Source organism: Malaclemys terrapin, chromosome 10 (assembly GCF_027887155.1).
Source record: "Malaclemys terrapin pileata isolate rMalTer1 chromosome 10, rMalTer1.hap1, whole genome shotgun sequence".
Lineage (NCBI taxonomy): Eukaryota > Metazoa > Chordata > Testudines > Emydidae > Malaclemys > Malaclemys terrapin.
In genome coordinates this window covers 39277676-39294444 of record NC_071514.1, presented here as the reverse complement: position 1 = coordinate 39294444, position 16769 = coordinate 39277676, and positions in this window count along the sequence as shown.

The following is a 16769-nucleotide window of genomic DNA, read 5'->3' as shown; positions in this document are numbered from 1 at the left end:
CTATCCATGTGTGCTGCCCCAGCTCTGCGCAGCCAGCCAGCACAGAAGACCTTGAGCGAATCGCCCAATGACCACAAGATCTGTTGAGGTATGAAGGCACCAGGCCAGGTTTATTGTCGACAAAGCACAGTAATAGCACCTGGTAGACTCTACAAGGATACAAAGACATATATGCCTGTGACAATGGACCAGCTCAGTGAATGGCGGGACTTTCCATTCCTCCCTCGGCTGGGCAAACCTCCTCCCTCTGAGATACATCTTTATACGCTGATACAAACAAGTTATGTACTGCCTCTGACATAGTTAGTCACTGCCCCCAGGCTAGTTATCACCTTGTACATATTGGTTCAAGGGGGGAGGGATAGCTCAGTGGTTTGAGCATTGGCCTGCTAAACCCAGGGTTATGAGTTCAATCCTTGAGGGGGCCACTTAGGGATCTGGGGCAAAATCAGTACTTGGTCCTGCTAGTGAAGGCAGGGGGCTGGACTTGATGACCTTTCAAGGTCCCTTCCAGTTCTAGGAGATGGGATATCTCCATCTATTACATACTGTTATCCTGACCATATCTTTTAGGAGGATTAAGTGTGTTCCTGTTATCCTGGGGGAATATTTTTGTACCACCCTGGCTATCGGGATGTTCTGGTATCACTTGATATCAGGATGTGTTTGTGTGAGTATTCTGTGAACTAGCACTTCTTAGGAATGTGTATTTCTGCAATATCAGCCCTGTTCTTGACAGATTTTGTGAGCAAGTCCTGCCGTATACCAGGCCTCTGCTACAAAGGCTTATGTCTCAGGCTCTATTCCTACTACAAAAGGAACTCTGAAATATGCTGGCCTTTCCTTTTTCAGGCTTGGCTTTCTACCCATATTAGATATTTTTGATCAGATACATCTGTTTTCTTTAGAAAAGTAACTGAGCAGCAAGTATTTATTTATCTACAGCACAGGGAGGACAAAATAATATTAACAAAGGACAGTTTCCATGAAAATGAACCCCCATCCTAATTTGAACCTGGAGTTTTCAGTCATACGCCAGAAACTTTCTCTACCACACAGCTTTAAAAACCAGAACACGGGAATTGTCATCTGACCACTAGAGGGAGCGACTGCAGCCTCATGAATATCATAAGGATTTATTGGGGATAATTGAAATTTGCAAAGATAAAACAATTCAGACTGCACTGTGTATCCCAGGGCTTAGCAGGGTTTAGATGCTGGCAATTCAAATGTAAATTATGTTCGACTTGTTCAATCAAAACAGAATGAAGAAGAAAAGGAGTATTCCCAACCCTGTTCTGCTGCATTAAAGCCCAATTGAGCAACACATTTAAGCTTGTGTTTAAGTCCCACTGATTTCAATTAGACTTAAGCACATGCTTAAATGCACTGCTGAATTGGGGCCTAAATTAATTGTATCCATGCCAAAGTCTTCCTTGTCTTCTTCATTAAGTTAATTGGGGTTGCAAGGGTGTAAATGCGAGCAGACTTTGGCTATAGAGTAACAGCTATTAAAAGAGTTTGGGGCATATTATGTTACAATAGATGAAGGAGCTCTGCACCGAACCACAGAAAGGTTCCAATTATTGTACAAGAGCAGTTTATACTGTGTTTTCTTAAAGTAAAGTGTGTCTAGGACTAGTAGCCCCAATGTTGCGGTATTAGCATTAGCTCCAGCCTGTTGATCGGTGTTTGGTTATTTATGCTTTATGGCCATAGCTCTGTCTGGAGGGAGATTTCTGAAGGTGCCTGCAGGAGATACAATTGAATGCAGCTGCTGAGCATCTGCGGTGGCTGTTCCTGCATGTTAGGTGGGACAGAATCACAATGCATGGCCCGGGGTTCTCAGGCTCTCATGCTGTGCCCCACTGGAACTTCCTTGCAGTCAAAGGAGCGATGGTGATTCACACCAGCAGAGGTTCTGACCCTTTAAGCTCCATACATTTCCCCCTGCCATTAGCTATGGGGCCCAAGGGAGATATGGACCTTCTGTGGGGCAAAATATGGATGGGAAGTATCTTAAAACTGCTTGCAACTCCTTCATCTAGGCCATGTCCATTCTCTCTCTCTTCTCGATACTTGTGTACCCCAGAGGTGAGTGTGGGTTACAGGTTTCCCTCTGTGCTGATTCACAGAGGGTATGAGTCTGTTACAGCCCCCAGATAGGCAGCTGTGGAGTTTCAGCCCAAGATGTAGCAGCTCATACTTTTAGCTTTGGAGGTCCCTGGTGTGTTGGCTATTGCACTAGATTAGCTTTTGGTGTCTAACCCCAAATGCATCCTCTGCTGAGAAGCTTGTGCTCATGGCCTCTGCTCTGTGCACCTGTGTGTGAAGGACAACAGTGGTGATCTCATGGAGGGTTAATGGCAGTGTCCGATAAGCCTGAGTCTGAGAAGTCTTCTGTCAATGAGGAGTAGTTTCACTTCAGCAGCAGGAATTCATGCCCTGCTTTGCTTATCTCGTCTGCAGCAATAAAACGACGCTTATCTCGCCTGCAGCAATAAAATTCCCATCAAAGAACACAGCTGCTTTCTTATCTGCAGTTGTGTCTCTGGGGCCAGAGGCAGGAGGGATAATGCCTGGGCTCCCTTATCAGCAAATGCAACCATCACTGGGTTCAGTGAAGGCATCTGACCTAAGCCAGGTAGATGAAGTGAAGTCGCACACTGGCTCCAGCGGACAAGGCCTTTTATCCCAACACTCCTCAGTCTTCTTTGCCCCCAAGTTGGAGGTTTCTGCACTGCGATCCAGTCTCAGCTTCAGTGGGAACTGCAACCCGAGGAAATTTGGTTTCTTATGAGGCCTGTTCCTTAGTGCCTCCTGAGAGGCATTGAGTGACCTCAGATCCCTGGGAGCTGGGGGGGCAGTCAACACCTTGCAGCCAGATAGGGACCTAACAGGGGAACTGAAAGACTACGTTTAGTTACAGAGGGTCCTTTGTTTTTCATGCTGCACGGTTAAGGCTGCATCACTGGATGGTTAAGACCAGTCTCTGAATGGGCTCAGTGAAGCGACGTGGCCTGCTGAGCTGACCCCATGCATGGGCAAGTTCAGCTGCAGCGTGCTGGAGGAGTTTGTGTTGCGATGTTGCACCACCAATTGGTGGCACAGGCTGAAGAAGAATCCTGGGTCTCTTTAGGGTTCCCCACTTTCCAACTTGTCTGTGTTGACATCTTTATTAACGTCCCCAGCGCTGCTCCGGCATGGGGTAGCTCCACTGATGGTAGCAATGGTGTGAGCTGTGCATTTATTTTAACTGCCCAATCATCATCTACCCCAGGTAGTGTAGACAAGGCCATAGAGGCTGCACCCGGGCTTTGATTTTGCCAAGCATGAAGCATTTCCCTGTCTTGGGTTAGGCTGGGTTTGCGTGATGCAGAGAAGGCAGGGGGTGTGTAAATTCTTCCTCCTGTGTCTGGAATCTCCTTAGGGTCCTAGGCTATTGGCTTCCACACTCCCTCCCCGCACCCTGTTGCTTCATTCCTCTTTGTTCAAGGAAGCTGTCTGTGCAATGCATGTTGAGTGATGGAAGGAAGGATGTGAAAGGAGCCCTCGCTGGCTCTAACTGCTAGGGCATGCGGATATGGCTGGGGAGATGTGAGATGGGGCGTTTCTCTCTGGACTGGAGTGTGTTGCGTGAGCCCTGAACCATGACTCCTCTCTCCTGGTTAGACTCGTTCCCGGGTTGTTCTCTGCCCACTGGTGGGGTTGGCATGCGAGTGAACAATGAGCCTCACTGGGACAAGGAGATGAGCCAGTTACCCAGATACAAGCTCAGTCTCCAATGACGTGGATTGCATAAGAGCCAGTGTAACCCCCTTACGCCCATCAGTCCCTGAGCTAGACCCCGCCTTCTACTGCTCTGTCCCATTGTGAGGACCACCTCGTCCCAAGCAGGAACTCCACTGGGCCCACCACCCAGACAAGAAGCAGGCTCTGAAATTAGGAGCTGGGTGCTTTGGTTGGTGACTGAACCTGAGCCCAGCTGTGCTATGGAGTTCGCAGTGTGGAACTGGCAATTTACATGCACATGATGGGCCTGGGGCCTCTCCCGTGCATTGCAGACCCGGTGTCTAGGTGCTCAGATACTATGGTGATGGAAGCAGAGAAGTAATTAGATAGAATTTCCATGTGGCTTGTACTTCTGGGCCACCACAAATAACACCACGATCAAGGCTAAATGGAGTCTGGAGACACCAAAACTCTGACCCACCTCTTGCCCTGCCCAAGACTCCTCCCTCTAGCTGAGTGCACTGCCCCCCATGCCCTTCCCTCTTCTCCTTTCACCTTGGATGGCCTCTTGTCTTCTGCTCACTCTTAAGCCCTTGGTCTTCCTCCCAAGTGAGGTGCCCTAGCTAGTCCAGCAAATGCTGCATTCCCCTCTGCTCTTCTGCCCCGACTCATTGCTGTCTGGGACCCATCCAATCACACAGCCCTTGCCTCAATACAGTTTCCAGCAAGCTTGTTAATGGGTGTGTGGGGTACACTAAGGGCCAGATTTCAAAGGTATTTTAAAGGTATTATGGTGCTTAACTCCCCTTGGCCCTTAGACTATAAACACTCACTGGTTTGCTGGAGGGGGTGAGGGGTAGCTCCTTTTCAAGATGTATAGACCAGCCCTAGCTACAAAGGCCTGTAACTTCAGAGGGTATGTGGGCTTCTGCTTGGAAGTGCTGTTGTACTTTCCAAACATGCCCCTGGGATCTCACCAGTGGCTGGATCTTCTGCTGTAAGGGATCCATCAGAACTCAGCCCTCATCCCAGCGGCCCAATTCTCCCATCACTATGTACGTGAGCTAGTCCTCAGAGGTCAGGCAATGCTAGGGTTACCATATTTCCACAATCAAAAAAGAGGACACTGGTGGGGGAACCCCGCCCTAGCCCCGCCCCCATCCACTCCCTCCCATTTCCCACCCCCTGACTGCCTCCCTCAGAACCCCCAATCCCCACTGCTTCTTGTGGCCTGACTGCCCCCTCCTGAGAACCTCCCACCCTAACTGCCCCCTAGGACCCTACTTGTCCCCTGACTGCCCCCATGGGTGGCAGATTTGTAGAAATTTGGTGGTGCCGAGAACCTGTCCCCCCCCACCTGCCTAAGGCTCTGGGAGGGGGGTTGGGTGGGAGGAGGAGGTCTGGGGTGCAGATCCTGGGCTGGGGATTAGGGTGCAGGAGGGGTGCAGGGTGCAGGCTCTGGGATAGAGTGTGGGTGCTGGGTGCAGGCTCTGGGCTGGGGCAGGGGGTGGGTGTGCAGGAGGGGGTGAGGGGTGCAGGCTCTGGGATGGAGTTTGGGGGTGGGAGGCAGTGCAAAGGGAGGGGGTGCAGGCTTTGGGAGGGAGTTTGAGGGCAGGAGGGGGTGTGTGGGAAGGGGGAGGGGGTTTGGGATGGAGTTTGGGGATAGGAGGGGGTGCAGGGGTGAGGGCTGTGGGTCTGAGGATGAGGGGTTCATGATGCAGGAGGGGGCTCAGGGCTGGGGCAGAGGATTAGGGTGCGGGGGGATGAGGGCTGGGGATGAGGGGTTTGTGGCGTGGAGAGGCTCAGGGCTAGGGTGGAAGGGCAGGGTAAGGGCAGCCTGCCTTGCCATTTGTGGATGGGGGCCACTAGGACCCTGGGGCAGCAGACAGCAGTTGCTGCCAGAAGCAGGCAGCACAAGCAGGCAGGGGAGAGGGGCACGCTGCTTTCTTTCAGCCAGGGACGAGGGGGGACCCGCAGGGGGAGGATGCGTGGAGGGGGGGTGGCAGGTGGAGGCCAGGACCCGTTCCAGGCAGGGCCGGGGGAGAGACCCAGCTCCAAATATTGCTGGAGCAGGGCCCCCGGCCCTGGATATTGCTGGAGTTCGGGCACCACAAAATAATATAACCCGCCGCCCCCCACCCCATATTCACACCCCCACCCCCAGACAGGCCCATCCAACCCTCACCCTGATCGCCCCCCGGGACTCCCCTTACCATGCCCATGCTGGTCAGATGCTGGCTCCACGTGTAGGCAACACATGCTGTCGGTGGGGCTGTTTGTGTGGTTAGACCAGGCTGCAGGCAGCAGGGGGGGAGCAGGGGAGGGGCTCTGGCTGCTGGAGGCCAATGGGAGCGGCTCAATCAGGCCCAGCCACCCAATCACCACACCGCACTCTGCATGGAAGGGAGGGGAGGGGGGAAAATCTGGGACCTTTTAACCTTGTTACCAATTCCCCCTGACGACTATTTAAAGACGCAAAAGCCAGATATGTCCGGAGAAATACGGACGGATGGTAACCCTAGGCAATGCAGCCATCCTTGCGATTGCTGTGGTGATTGTAAGAGGTGCGGCACTGATGGCTTTTGGTGCTACAGATGCCCACCATAGTTCTCAAGACTTGGCTTAAAACACCCGAAGAAGGTTCCCTCCAGATACCTGAGCCCAGGATTTTATAAAATCTGAAAAAGAGTCATTTCCTAAGGAGTCCTTCCCAGGTTTTACATTGGCTCCAATGCCTGCTGAGATGGGTAACTGAGTGGTGTTAGGCCTTGTCTATGTTGTGTTGCTTTAACTATACTTAAAGCCGTACAACCTCCCTAGTGTGGATGCAGTTATACTGGTGATAAGGTATTTATGCCAGTATAGCTACTCCTGAATGGGAAGGGGAAATCTATAAGGCACGTTATACTGGTATACTGTATAACTGTCCACTCTGGGGGTTGCACTGGTATAACTATATCAATTAATAATCACACCCCTAACAGACATAGTTATAGTGGTACAGAACGGTGAGTAGAACAGATCTTAGTCATGTTTCTTAAGGCACCATGGGAAGCTACTTAAAAACTACAGTGATGAACGTGGCATAAGAACCGATCTAGAACAGAATAAAATAGTTTGATGACTTACAGGTGCCCTGCATTCAAAAATGCCACTAGTTCTATAGCATAAGGATGAGTCTTGTATTGTTAGTTAATAATGATGCTTCATTTTCTGCTATAAACATCTATAGCACTTTATAAGGAGCATTATTATCCATAGCCAGCCTAGGGATACTTACGTTGCTGTGTCAATGGGAATTGAGCTGCTCTGGAACTCTGCCCCAAGGGTGGGTGCTGGTCACTTTAGAGAATCTGGTCCTCTGCCTGGGTGGTAAATGATAAAAACATAAAGGAAAGAACTAACTATGTTGTTTGCAGCACCCAGCTTTGCTTGCAGGTGCTACCAATAAGTAAGCAAATTCTCCCCCAGATCACAGCAGTAAGTGTTCTGAACCTGCCTGAGCGTCGCACCAGTTCTTTACAATTCACTTCCAGCATGAATCTTTCTGTACAAGCCCGACTCAGGAGTCCTTCACCTGGCGTTTTTGGGCAGGGACTGTCTTCTTTGCTGCTTGTCTGTACAGTGCCTAGTACACTTGGACCTTGATCTGTGAGTGGGTTTCTAGACACTACTGTAATTAATACTGGTCCAGTCAAGGCCCATGCTCTTTCCACCAGCCCAGTGGCTTAGTACGCAGAGCTAGAAAGAGGATTTCCATTTCCCAGGGTGCTCTCTGATTGCTCTATTCCAGGATCTTAGCCCTTTGCCACCTTCTCAGTCAGGGACTTGAGATAAACAAATCCATTGATTGTTCTCATGAAAGCCTCAGTCACTGTTCCTAGATAAGAGATGCCCTCCCTCTGGCTTTGTCTTTTCCTAGTGATCTTTCTCATTAAACCTTTCAATCCATAATCCCCGGTGTACATTGTCAGCTCTATTATTTCTTTACTGGAACTGGCATTGTGATAAGGAGGAGGAGCCCTTATCTCTCCAAGGCTGATTGCTTTTACTGCTGGCTTTGAAATGAATTGGCTGATAGAGGATCATCATTCAATTCAATAGAAATGTCTCCAAGTTCTCTTAACAGGGCAACACTCCCTGATCCCTAAGAAAATGTCTCAGAACCCTCATAACACCCCGCCTCCCCACAAACTAAACCCACCTCCCCCATGGAGCAAGGCAGGATTCAGCTTGCCTTCTTTTTGACACAACCTGTAATTAGCCTGTGGAACTCATTGCCACAAGATTAGATGTTTATATGAATAATGAGAACATCCCAAGTGTAACTAGATAGGTTAACAAGTAATTCAATTTTTTTTAAATTAGAAGGGATATAAACCCTCATGCTTCAGGGAATAAGGGAACCATTGAGTGATGGGGTCAGGAAGAAACTTCCCCTATGGGCAGGTCATTCCATAGTTGTCAATTAGGGAGTTTTGTGGAGCATCTGGTGCTGGCCGCTGCTAAGTCTAAATCATCCCCTACGAGAGGCTCAAGGAGGAGGACAATGCCAGGGAAGTTCCTGAGTCTCCTTCTGAGCCAAAGAGGAGCCACATGAAGATCTACAAGGCCTGGTCTGTCCCCGGCAGGATGCAGGACTAGTTGGACCACCAGTCTGATTTGCTGTGGTGATTCCTATGTCGCTGTGTTCTCACAGAGGGGGAACTAAGGCACACAGAGGTGACATGGCTTGCCCAAGGTCACCCAGCAAGTAAAAAACCCCTTTACAAATGCTTCCTGTGAATATCCAGTCGGTGCAGGGTGCTGGCTTCACAGCCCTGAAGAGCAAAGTCCGCAGGTCTTATCAATGATTTGTATTACTTTAGGGCCAGCTCCTCAAAGATGTGTAGACTCCTCACTTCCACTGAAATCAATAGGAGCCGAAATACCTCTGAGGAGCTGTGTTGAGACCCCAACTGCAAACAGCCCCCTGCACTAGGCACTGAACAGATACATAGTACCAGGCAGTCCCTGCCCCAACAAACTTAGAGTCTAAGTAGGCAAAGGGATCATGCTTATCCGCATTTTACAGAGGGGGAATGGAGGCCCAGAGGGACTAAGTGGCTGGCTCAAGGTCACACAGGAAATCTGTTGGAGAGCTGAGAACTGACCCCATATTTCTTGGGCTGGAATCTCCATTGCCCTGCACCAGGTGTGGTTATTTGCTGCATTGCAAAGTGAGTCAGACTGGTAACAATTGTAAGTTCTTTGGGCAGGAACTGTTTGTACAGCGCCTGGCACAATGGGGCCCTAGGCCATGACTGGGGCTCCCAGACACTATGGTAATACAAATAAACAATCACGATCACCATCGACACCCACATTGTACGAGTCCAAATGCACAAGGCAGCAGAGAACCAGCCCCTCTGGATACGTCTACACCACATTATAAACCCGGGGCTGGGGGACCCGGGTTAGTGACCTTGGTTTTCCAAGCCTGCACTTGAGCAACCACATTGCACTGTAAACCTGAGTCTCACAGCCATACTAACACGTCCATACTGGGCAGAACTTCTGACCCAGGTGTGTGGCTTGAGCTGCATCCATGCTGCAGAGCGACAGGGCTTGGCCCTGAGTCACCAACTCAGGTTCTGATCCCCCCACCAGCAGAAACCTAAGACCCAGGTCCTGAGTGTTTGCTGATCCGAGGCAGCTGATTTGTGTGTGGACAGAAGGGGGGTTGGGCTCAAACCTAAGTCAGAACCTGGTGTCGGTGTGCAGTGTAGACAGGCCCTCAGAGTACCAGCCCAATGCCTTTAACAATACATCTACAGAGCAGGCCCAGCGGGGGCAGCTGCAGCTGCAGCTGGGGGCCATGCAGGGCAGAGGCCGTGGGAGAGCCTGAAGGGCAGCTTCTCCTGTCATCCTTTGCCCAGGCCTTTTCCACCCCTGCACGGTCTGATCGCCTGGCTGTTTATTCACCGCTTGCACACAGAGGGCTGTGCATGGCAAATGCTACTCCCAGGGCGTTGCAAGTGGAGCAGCAGCTTTCTTAATCTTTCCCCACCCTTTTTTTTTTTCCTGCTTTGATTTCTAACCAGCCCCTGGGGAGGAAGTGCAGCGGGACTGGGCGGGAATGCTGGGCACGCCACCTTTGTCTCCCAGGCACGCAATGTCATTCTCACGCTCCTCTACGTGCTGAAATGGAGCCCTCCTCACCTGAGCTGCTCACCTGGCTGGGAGGGGTGGGAATGAAGCAGGCTTAGCTTATTCCTGCCGGCTTCTCCCCATTTCCCTCCCAGATGCTTCTGCTTGAGGAAGGAAGTGGATAGAAGCTCAACAGCGTCAGGTACTATGGGCTGGTCAATGAGCCCAGCTGGGCTGCGGCAGACTCACCCCATTGGCTGCAAGGAGCCAACAGGTCTGCATTTAAGCTCAGCAGCAGGTCACTAGCTGCTCTATGCTTATGCTCCTGGTGGCAATCTCTCCTGTCTTGTTCCCTGCTCTGCTCCTGTTTGTTCCTGTCACACTCCAGTCTCCTGTGGCCCCTTGCCTGGCTCCTGACACCGGCTTTCTCCTAGTTCCTGACTCTAGCTCTGATCTTTGCTTCTGACTCCCGGTCACCATTCCTGGTTTTAACCACTAGGGCAGGCTCCAGCTCTAACCGCTAGGTTAGATGGCCCACATCCTGGTCACTGATAATCAGACAACGCAAACTCTTTGGGGCAGGGACTGCCTTTTTGTGCTGGGTTTGGCCAGCACCTAGCACAGTGGGTCCATGATGGAATCCTGCAATATAAACAAACTCAGGAGATGTAGGTTAAATCCATGGCTCTGCCACACATTCCTGTGTGACCTTGGGCAAGTGACTACATCTCTCTGTACCTCAGCTCCCTGTCTGTAAACCAGGCATAATGGTATTTCCCTTGTCTATGCCAGTTGTGAGGTGTTTGGGGCAGGGACTATCTGTCCCTATAAGTCTGTACAGCGCCTAGCACAAGGAGGCTCTGATCTAAGACAGGGTCCCGAGGTGTGATGCTACTCACAATAGAAGGGTGTTCAAATGAAAAACCCAGCCCATGGGAGGTAGCAATCCAGACACAGGGGCCAAGCACCCAGTCCCGGAGCTGGACCAACAGTCCATTCTGCTGGTTATGTACCTATGATTCCGCCCTCAGGGGGATGATGCTACTTTACATGTGCAAAATCTGCCCGCATGTCTGCTGGGCAGAGCTGAGAAGCATTTTCAGGACCGAGCCCCTTATAGGGCTAGGCAGTAGTACTGTACTACGTGAAATGGATCTGAGGGTTATAATGGGTCACAAACTGAATATGAGCCAACAATGTGATGAAGTAGCGAAAAGGGTTAATATCATTGGGTGTTGTGAGGGGGTTTCCACCCCACGCTTTCCCTGAAGGGATTAATGGAAGCCAGATGGGCCAATTAACCTATCAGGCTGAAGGCTGAGAGGAAAGCCCTAATTAGGGGAAGCTCACCTGTGTGGGAACAGATGGGACGGGGCTTCTATAAAGCCAGGGAGCTGTGAGGTGGTAGGGGGCTAGTCTGCAGTCACTCCTTGGGAGAAGGAAGGTGTGTTTGGGGGCTATAGAGAGAAGTAGCCCATGGTTGCTCTATGGGAAGAGAAAGTAGAAAAGGCAGCAGACCCCAGAAAGCGGGAAGTGCTGGGGTAGGACATAGCCCAGGGAGGAAGCAGCAAGGTTGAGGACTGAACTGACCTGAGCTGCATGTTGTAGGGTCTCTGGGCTGGAACCCAGAGTAGCAGGCAAGCCCAGGCTCCCTTATCTGCCACTGGGAAAGTGGTCCTGGTAGGGCAGTGAATGGGAAGACTGACTGTGGGAGTGACAGAGACTTTGAAGGGTAGGGTCGGGGGCTGGAGGCCCAAGTCATGAAGAGGATGTAGCAACTCCTGGAGTGAGACAGAGGCTGCAGACCAGAGAGAGAGGGAGTGATGGCACGCAACTGCAGGAAGGGGCATTGTCCTGGGAGCTATTCCCCAGAACGGCCAGGAGGAGGCACTGCACCTGCAGTGAGTGGAGTGCCCTGTCATAGGTGTAGGAACAGGAGTGTCATATGTCAGACACAGGCAGTAACTGTCCTGCTCTGCTTAGCACTGGGGAGCCCTCAGCTGGAGTATTGTGTCCAATTCTGGGTGCCATGTGTTAGGAAAGATGGGGACAAATGGGAGAGTCCAGAGAAAAGCAACAAAAAGGATGACTGGTTTAGAAAGTCTTCAGTGAGGAAGATTTAAAACACAGGGTAAATTTAGACTTTGTCTACAGTAGAGATGCTACAAAAACAACGAGGAGTCTGGTGGCACCTTAAAGACTAACAGATTTATTTGGGCATAAGCTTTTGTGGGTAAAAAACCCACTTCTGCAGATGCATGGAGTGAAAATTACAGATACAGGCATAGATATGCTACAGATGTATTCGATATACTAGAGATGCTACAGCAGTACAGTGTAGCGCTGCAGCTGCACCCCTGTAGCATAGACGCTACAGGGACGGAAGGGGTTCTTCTGTCACTGTGGTAAATCCACCCCTCCGAGAGGTGGGAGCTAGGTCGACAGAAGAGGTGTTGACTTAACTACATCAGACAGGGTGAAATTTTTAACAGCTCTGAGTGGTATAATTAAACTGACATATCTTTGTAGTGTAGACTCTGAGGGTATGTCTCCACTACAAAATTAGGTAAATTTTATAGAAGTTGATTTTTAGAAATTGATTTTATACAGTCGATTGCATATGTCCACACTAAGTTCATTAAGTCGGCGGAGTGCGTCCTCACTATCGTGGCTAAGATCGACTTAGAGTGGTGCATTATGGGCAGCTATCCCACAGTTCCCACAGTCTCTGCCACCCATTGGAATGCTGGGTTAAGCTCCCAATGCTTGATGGGGCAAAAACATTGTGGCGGGTGGTTTTGGGTACATGTTGTCAGTCACCCCTTTCTCGGTGAGAGCAATGGCAGACAATCGTTTCACGCCTTTTTTCCTGGGTTACCCGTGCAGATGCCATACCACAGCAAGCATGCAGTTCAACTATAGGCTGAGCAAGTGCAGAATGGTGGTAGAATGTGCCTTTGGACGTTTAAAAACTCGCTAGCGCTGTTTGCTGACTAGGTCAGACCTCAGTGCAACCAACATTCCCATTGTTATTTGCTGTGTGCTCCATAATATCTGAGAAAGTAAGGGGGAGATGTTTATGGCGGGGTGGGAGGTTGAGACAAATCGCCTGGTGTCCGATTTTGAGCAGCTAGACACCAGGGCAATTAGAAGAGCACAGCTAGGTGCACTGTGCATCAGAGAGGCTTTGAAAACCAGTTTCATGATTGGCCAGGCTTCAGTGTGACAGTTGTATGTGTTTCTCCTTGATGCTAAGCTGCCTCCTTTGCTCATTTTAATTCCCTGTAAGCCAACCACCCTCCCCCCTTCGAAATAAAGTAACTATTGTTTTGAAACCATGCATTCTTTATTAATTAAAACAAAAAAGAGATAATGGACAAGGTAGCCTGGGTGGGGTGGGGGAGGAGGGAAGGACAAGGCCACATTGATTTTTAGTGTGGCTACAATAAGCAAACTGTTTGAATGACAGCCTTTTGTTGCTTGGACCATCCTCTGGAGTGGAGTGGCTGGGTGCCCAGAGTCTCCTCCCACATGTTCTTGGGTATCTGAGTGAAGAGGCTATGGAACATGGGGAGGAGGGTAGGCAGTTATACAGTGGATGAAGCAGGGGTCTATGTTCTTGTTGGCTTTCCTGCAGCTCCAACAGACGCTTCATCATGTCTGTTTACTCCCCCATTAACCTCAGCATTGTGTCCTGCCTCCACTCTTCATGCTCACTTAATGCTTTCCTGGACTCTGCCACTGAATGCCTCCATGCATTCAGCTATGCCCTATCAGTGCAGGAGAACTGTATGAGTTCGGAAAACATTTCATCGTGAGTGCGTTTTTTTTCTCCTTCTAATCTGCAGTAACCTCAGGGACAGAGATGATAGAGGGAGTATAGAAACATTCTACGCTCTATGATTCTGGGGGGACCTGTGCTGCTGAATTCGTCACGCTGACCAAACAGGAAATGAAATTCAAAAGTCCCTGGGGCTTTTCCTGTGTACCTGGCTAATGCATTGGAGTTCAAAGTGCTGTCCTGAGCCATAGACGTGCACATGGGGTGTGCACGGGCACACCCTAATGCAGGGGTGGGCAAAGGGTTCCACTCTCCCAGTGCAGCAAGCCCCGGCCCCTTCCTGGGTCTTTCCCCGCCCCGCCCCCAGCCTCTCTTCCTCCCCCCCTCCCTGGAGTGTCCCTGCCTGAAAAAAAACAGCGTGGGCCTCTCCCATGTCTGCTTGTGCTGCTGCAGCACCACATTCCTGCTCAACTGCTGTCTGCTGCCCCAGGGTCCTAGTGCCCCCCATCCCCTAATGGCAGGGCAGGCTGCCCTTACCCTGCCCTTCTGCCCTAGCCCTGAGCCTCTCCAATGCCCCCAGCCCTCATCCCCCTGCACCCTAATCCCCTTCCTGAGCCCCTCCCAAACCCCTCATCCCCAGCCATCATCCCCCTGCACCCTAATCCCCTGCCCCAGCCCTGAGCCCCCTCCTGCATCATGAACCCCTCATCCCCCCACACCGTAATCCTCTGCCCCAGCACTGAGCCCCTTCCTGCATCATTAACCCCTCAGTCCCACAGCCCTCACCCCTGCACCCCCTCCTATCCTTAAACTCCCTCCCAGAGCGTGCACTCCCCCCCCTTCCCACACACCCCCTCCTGCCCCCAAACTCTCTCCCAGAGCCTGCACCCCCTTCCTCTGAATCCCTCCCACTCTCAAACTCCATCCCAGAGCCTGCACCCCTCACCCCCTTCTGCACCCTCTCCTGCACACCCACCCCCTGCCCCAGCCCGGAGTCTGCACCCAGCACCCAAACTCCATCCCAGAGCCTGCGCCCCAGACTCCCTCCCCCACCCAAACTCCATCCCAGAGCCTGCGCCCCAGACTCCCTCCCCCACCCAAACTCCATCCCAGAGCCTTAGGCAGATGGGGGGCAGAGTTGAGGGGGCGGGTTCTGGGCACCACCAAAATTTCTACAAACCTGCCACCCATGCGCGGGACAGCGTGTCTGGCTCTGCGTGGACAAAACATGCTGCTAGGAGCCTCATGGTAAGGGGTCCGGGGACAGGGTGGGTTGGATAGGGGAGTGGGATCCCAGGGGGGTGGTTGGGGTGGGGGGGTCTCTGGAGGGGGCAGTCAGGGAGTGGGGGGGGGTTGGATGCGGCATGGAGGGGGCGGGGGGTGGATAGGGGTCAGGGCAGTCAGGGAACAGGGAGAAAGGTGGGTCCTGGGGGGGCAGTTAGGGTGAGGGGGTCTCTGAAGGGGGTGGTCAGGGGACAAGGAGCTGGAGGGGGATGGATGAGTCGGGAGTTCTGGGGGAGGCCTGTCAGTAGGCAGGGGTGTGGAGAGGGGTTGGGGCAGGCAGGGAACAGGGGGGTTGTATGGGTCGGGAGTTCTGGGGGTCCTGTCAGGGGGCGGGGAGCGGTTGGATAGGCATGGGAGTCCCGGGGGCCTGTCTGGGGGTGGGGGTCCGGATAAGGGTTGGGGCAGTCAGGGGACAGGTAAGGGGTGGGGTCCTGGGGGGCAGTTAGGGGCAGGGGTCCCAGGAGGTGGTAGTCAGGGGACAAGGAGCAGGGGGGGTTGGGGGTTCTGAGGGGGGCAATCAGGGAGGAGAAAGTAGGAGGGAGTGGGTGGGGGCAGGGCTAAGGTGGGGCTCCCTGGGTGCACACCCTAATGAAATGTGCTGAGCATGCCTATGTCCAGAGCGGTCACAATGGAGCACTCTGGGATAGCTCCCAGAGGCCAATACCATCGATTTGTGTCTGCACTACCCCAAATTCGACCCAGCAAAGTCAATTTTAGTGCTAATCCCCTTGCCGGGGAGGAGTACAGAAGTCGATTTTAAGAGCCCTTTAGATGGACAGAACTGGGTGCGTTGTGTGGATGCATTCATTTTTAAATTGACCTAACACAGCTAAATTCGACTTAACCCCATACTGTAGACCAGGTCTGAGTAAAGAAGACTGAGAGAAGACCTGGTAACAGTCTTCACATATGTTCAGGGCTGTTATAAAGAGGATGGTGATCAATTGTTCTCCATGTCCACTGAAGGTAGGACAGGATGTCATCTGCTTAATCTGCAGCAAGGGAAAGTTAGGTTAGATGTTAGGAAAAACTTTCTAACTTTAAGGATGGTGAAGCTCTGGAACAGGCTTCCAAGGGAAGTTTTGGAATCCCTGTCACTGCAGATTTTTAAGAACAGGTTGGACAAATACCTGCCAGGGCTGGTCTAGGTATATTCAGCATGTTGGGATGGACTAGAGGACATCTCAAGGTCTCTTCTAGTCCTACCTTTCTATAAAGGTGGAGAGAGCCCTTGCAAATGAAACCTTGGATCCTATAACTGCAGATCCTATAACTCTTATCCAACATAATGTCTAGTTCTTTTAAATTTTAGTCAGCTATTTTCCTTGAAAATATCTTGCAGCAGTGAGTTCCACAGGTTTATCCAATAGCTCTGCTTCTTCTGCCGGGCTCATATTGATTTTGAATCTTGGCTGAAAACTCATTACCAGACTGAATATCACATTCTTCAGGTAGTAGAGAGTTACCCTGAGAAAGGGCAAGTGGCATGAGGCTTAAACTCCTTCACCTGCAAGGCAAGGGAAAGGACCCAATTAGTTATGGCGGGGGAGGGGAGAGGAGGTAACTAGTTGCCTCCTGGAGAGAGGAGGCAGAGTTAAGCCATATAAGCAGACTGAGGGAATTCAGTTGGGAGGGGGGCAATTGTGCAGGAGACAGGTCTCGCTGATGGAGAAAAGTCTTGAACTAGGGACCTACAAGGGTAAGGGAACTGAAGTCAAGCCCAGGAGGGGCGAAGGATCTGTTGTTTAGAGCTGACCCCTGGAACGGGACTGAACTGTTGTGTGGCTTGGCAGGAGATACGAGCCACAGAAGACCCAGAGAAGGAATCAGGGAATTCACTCGC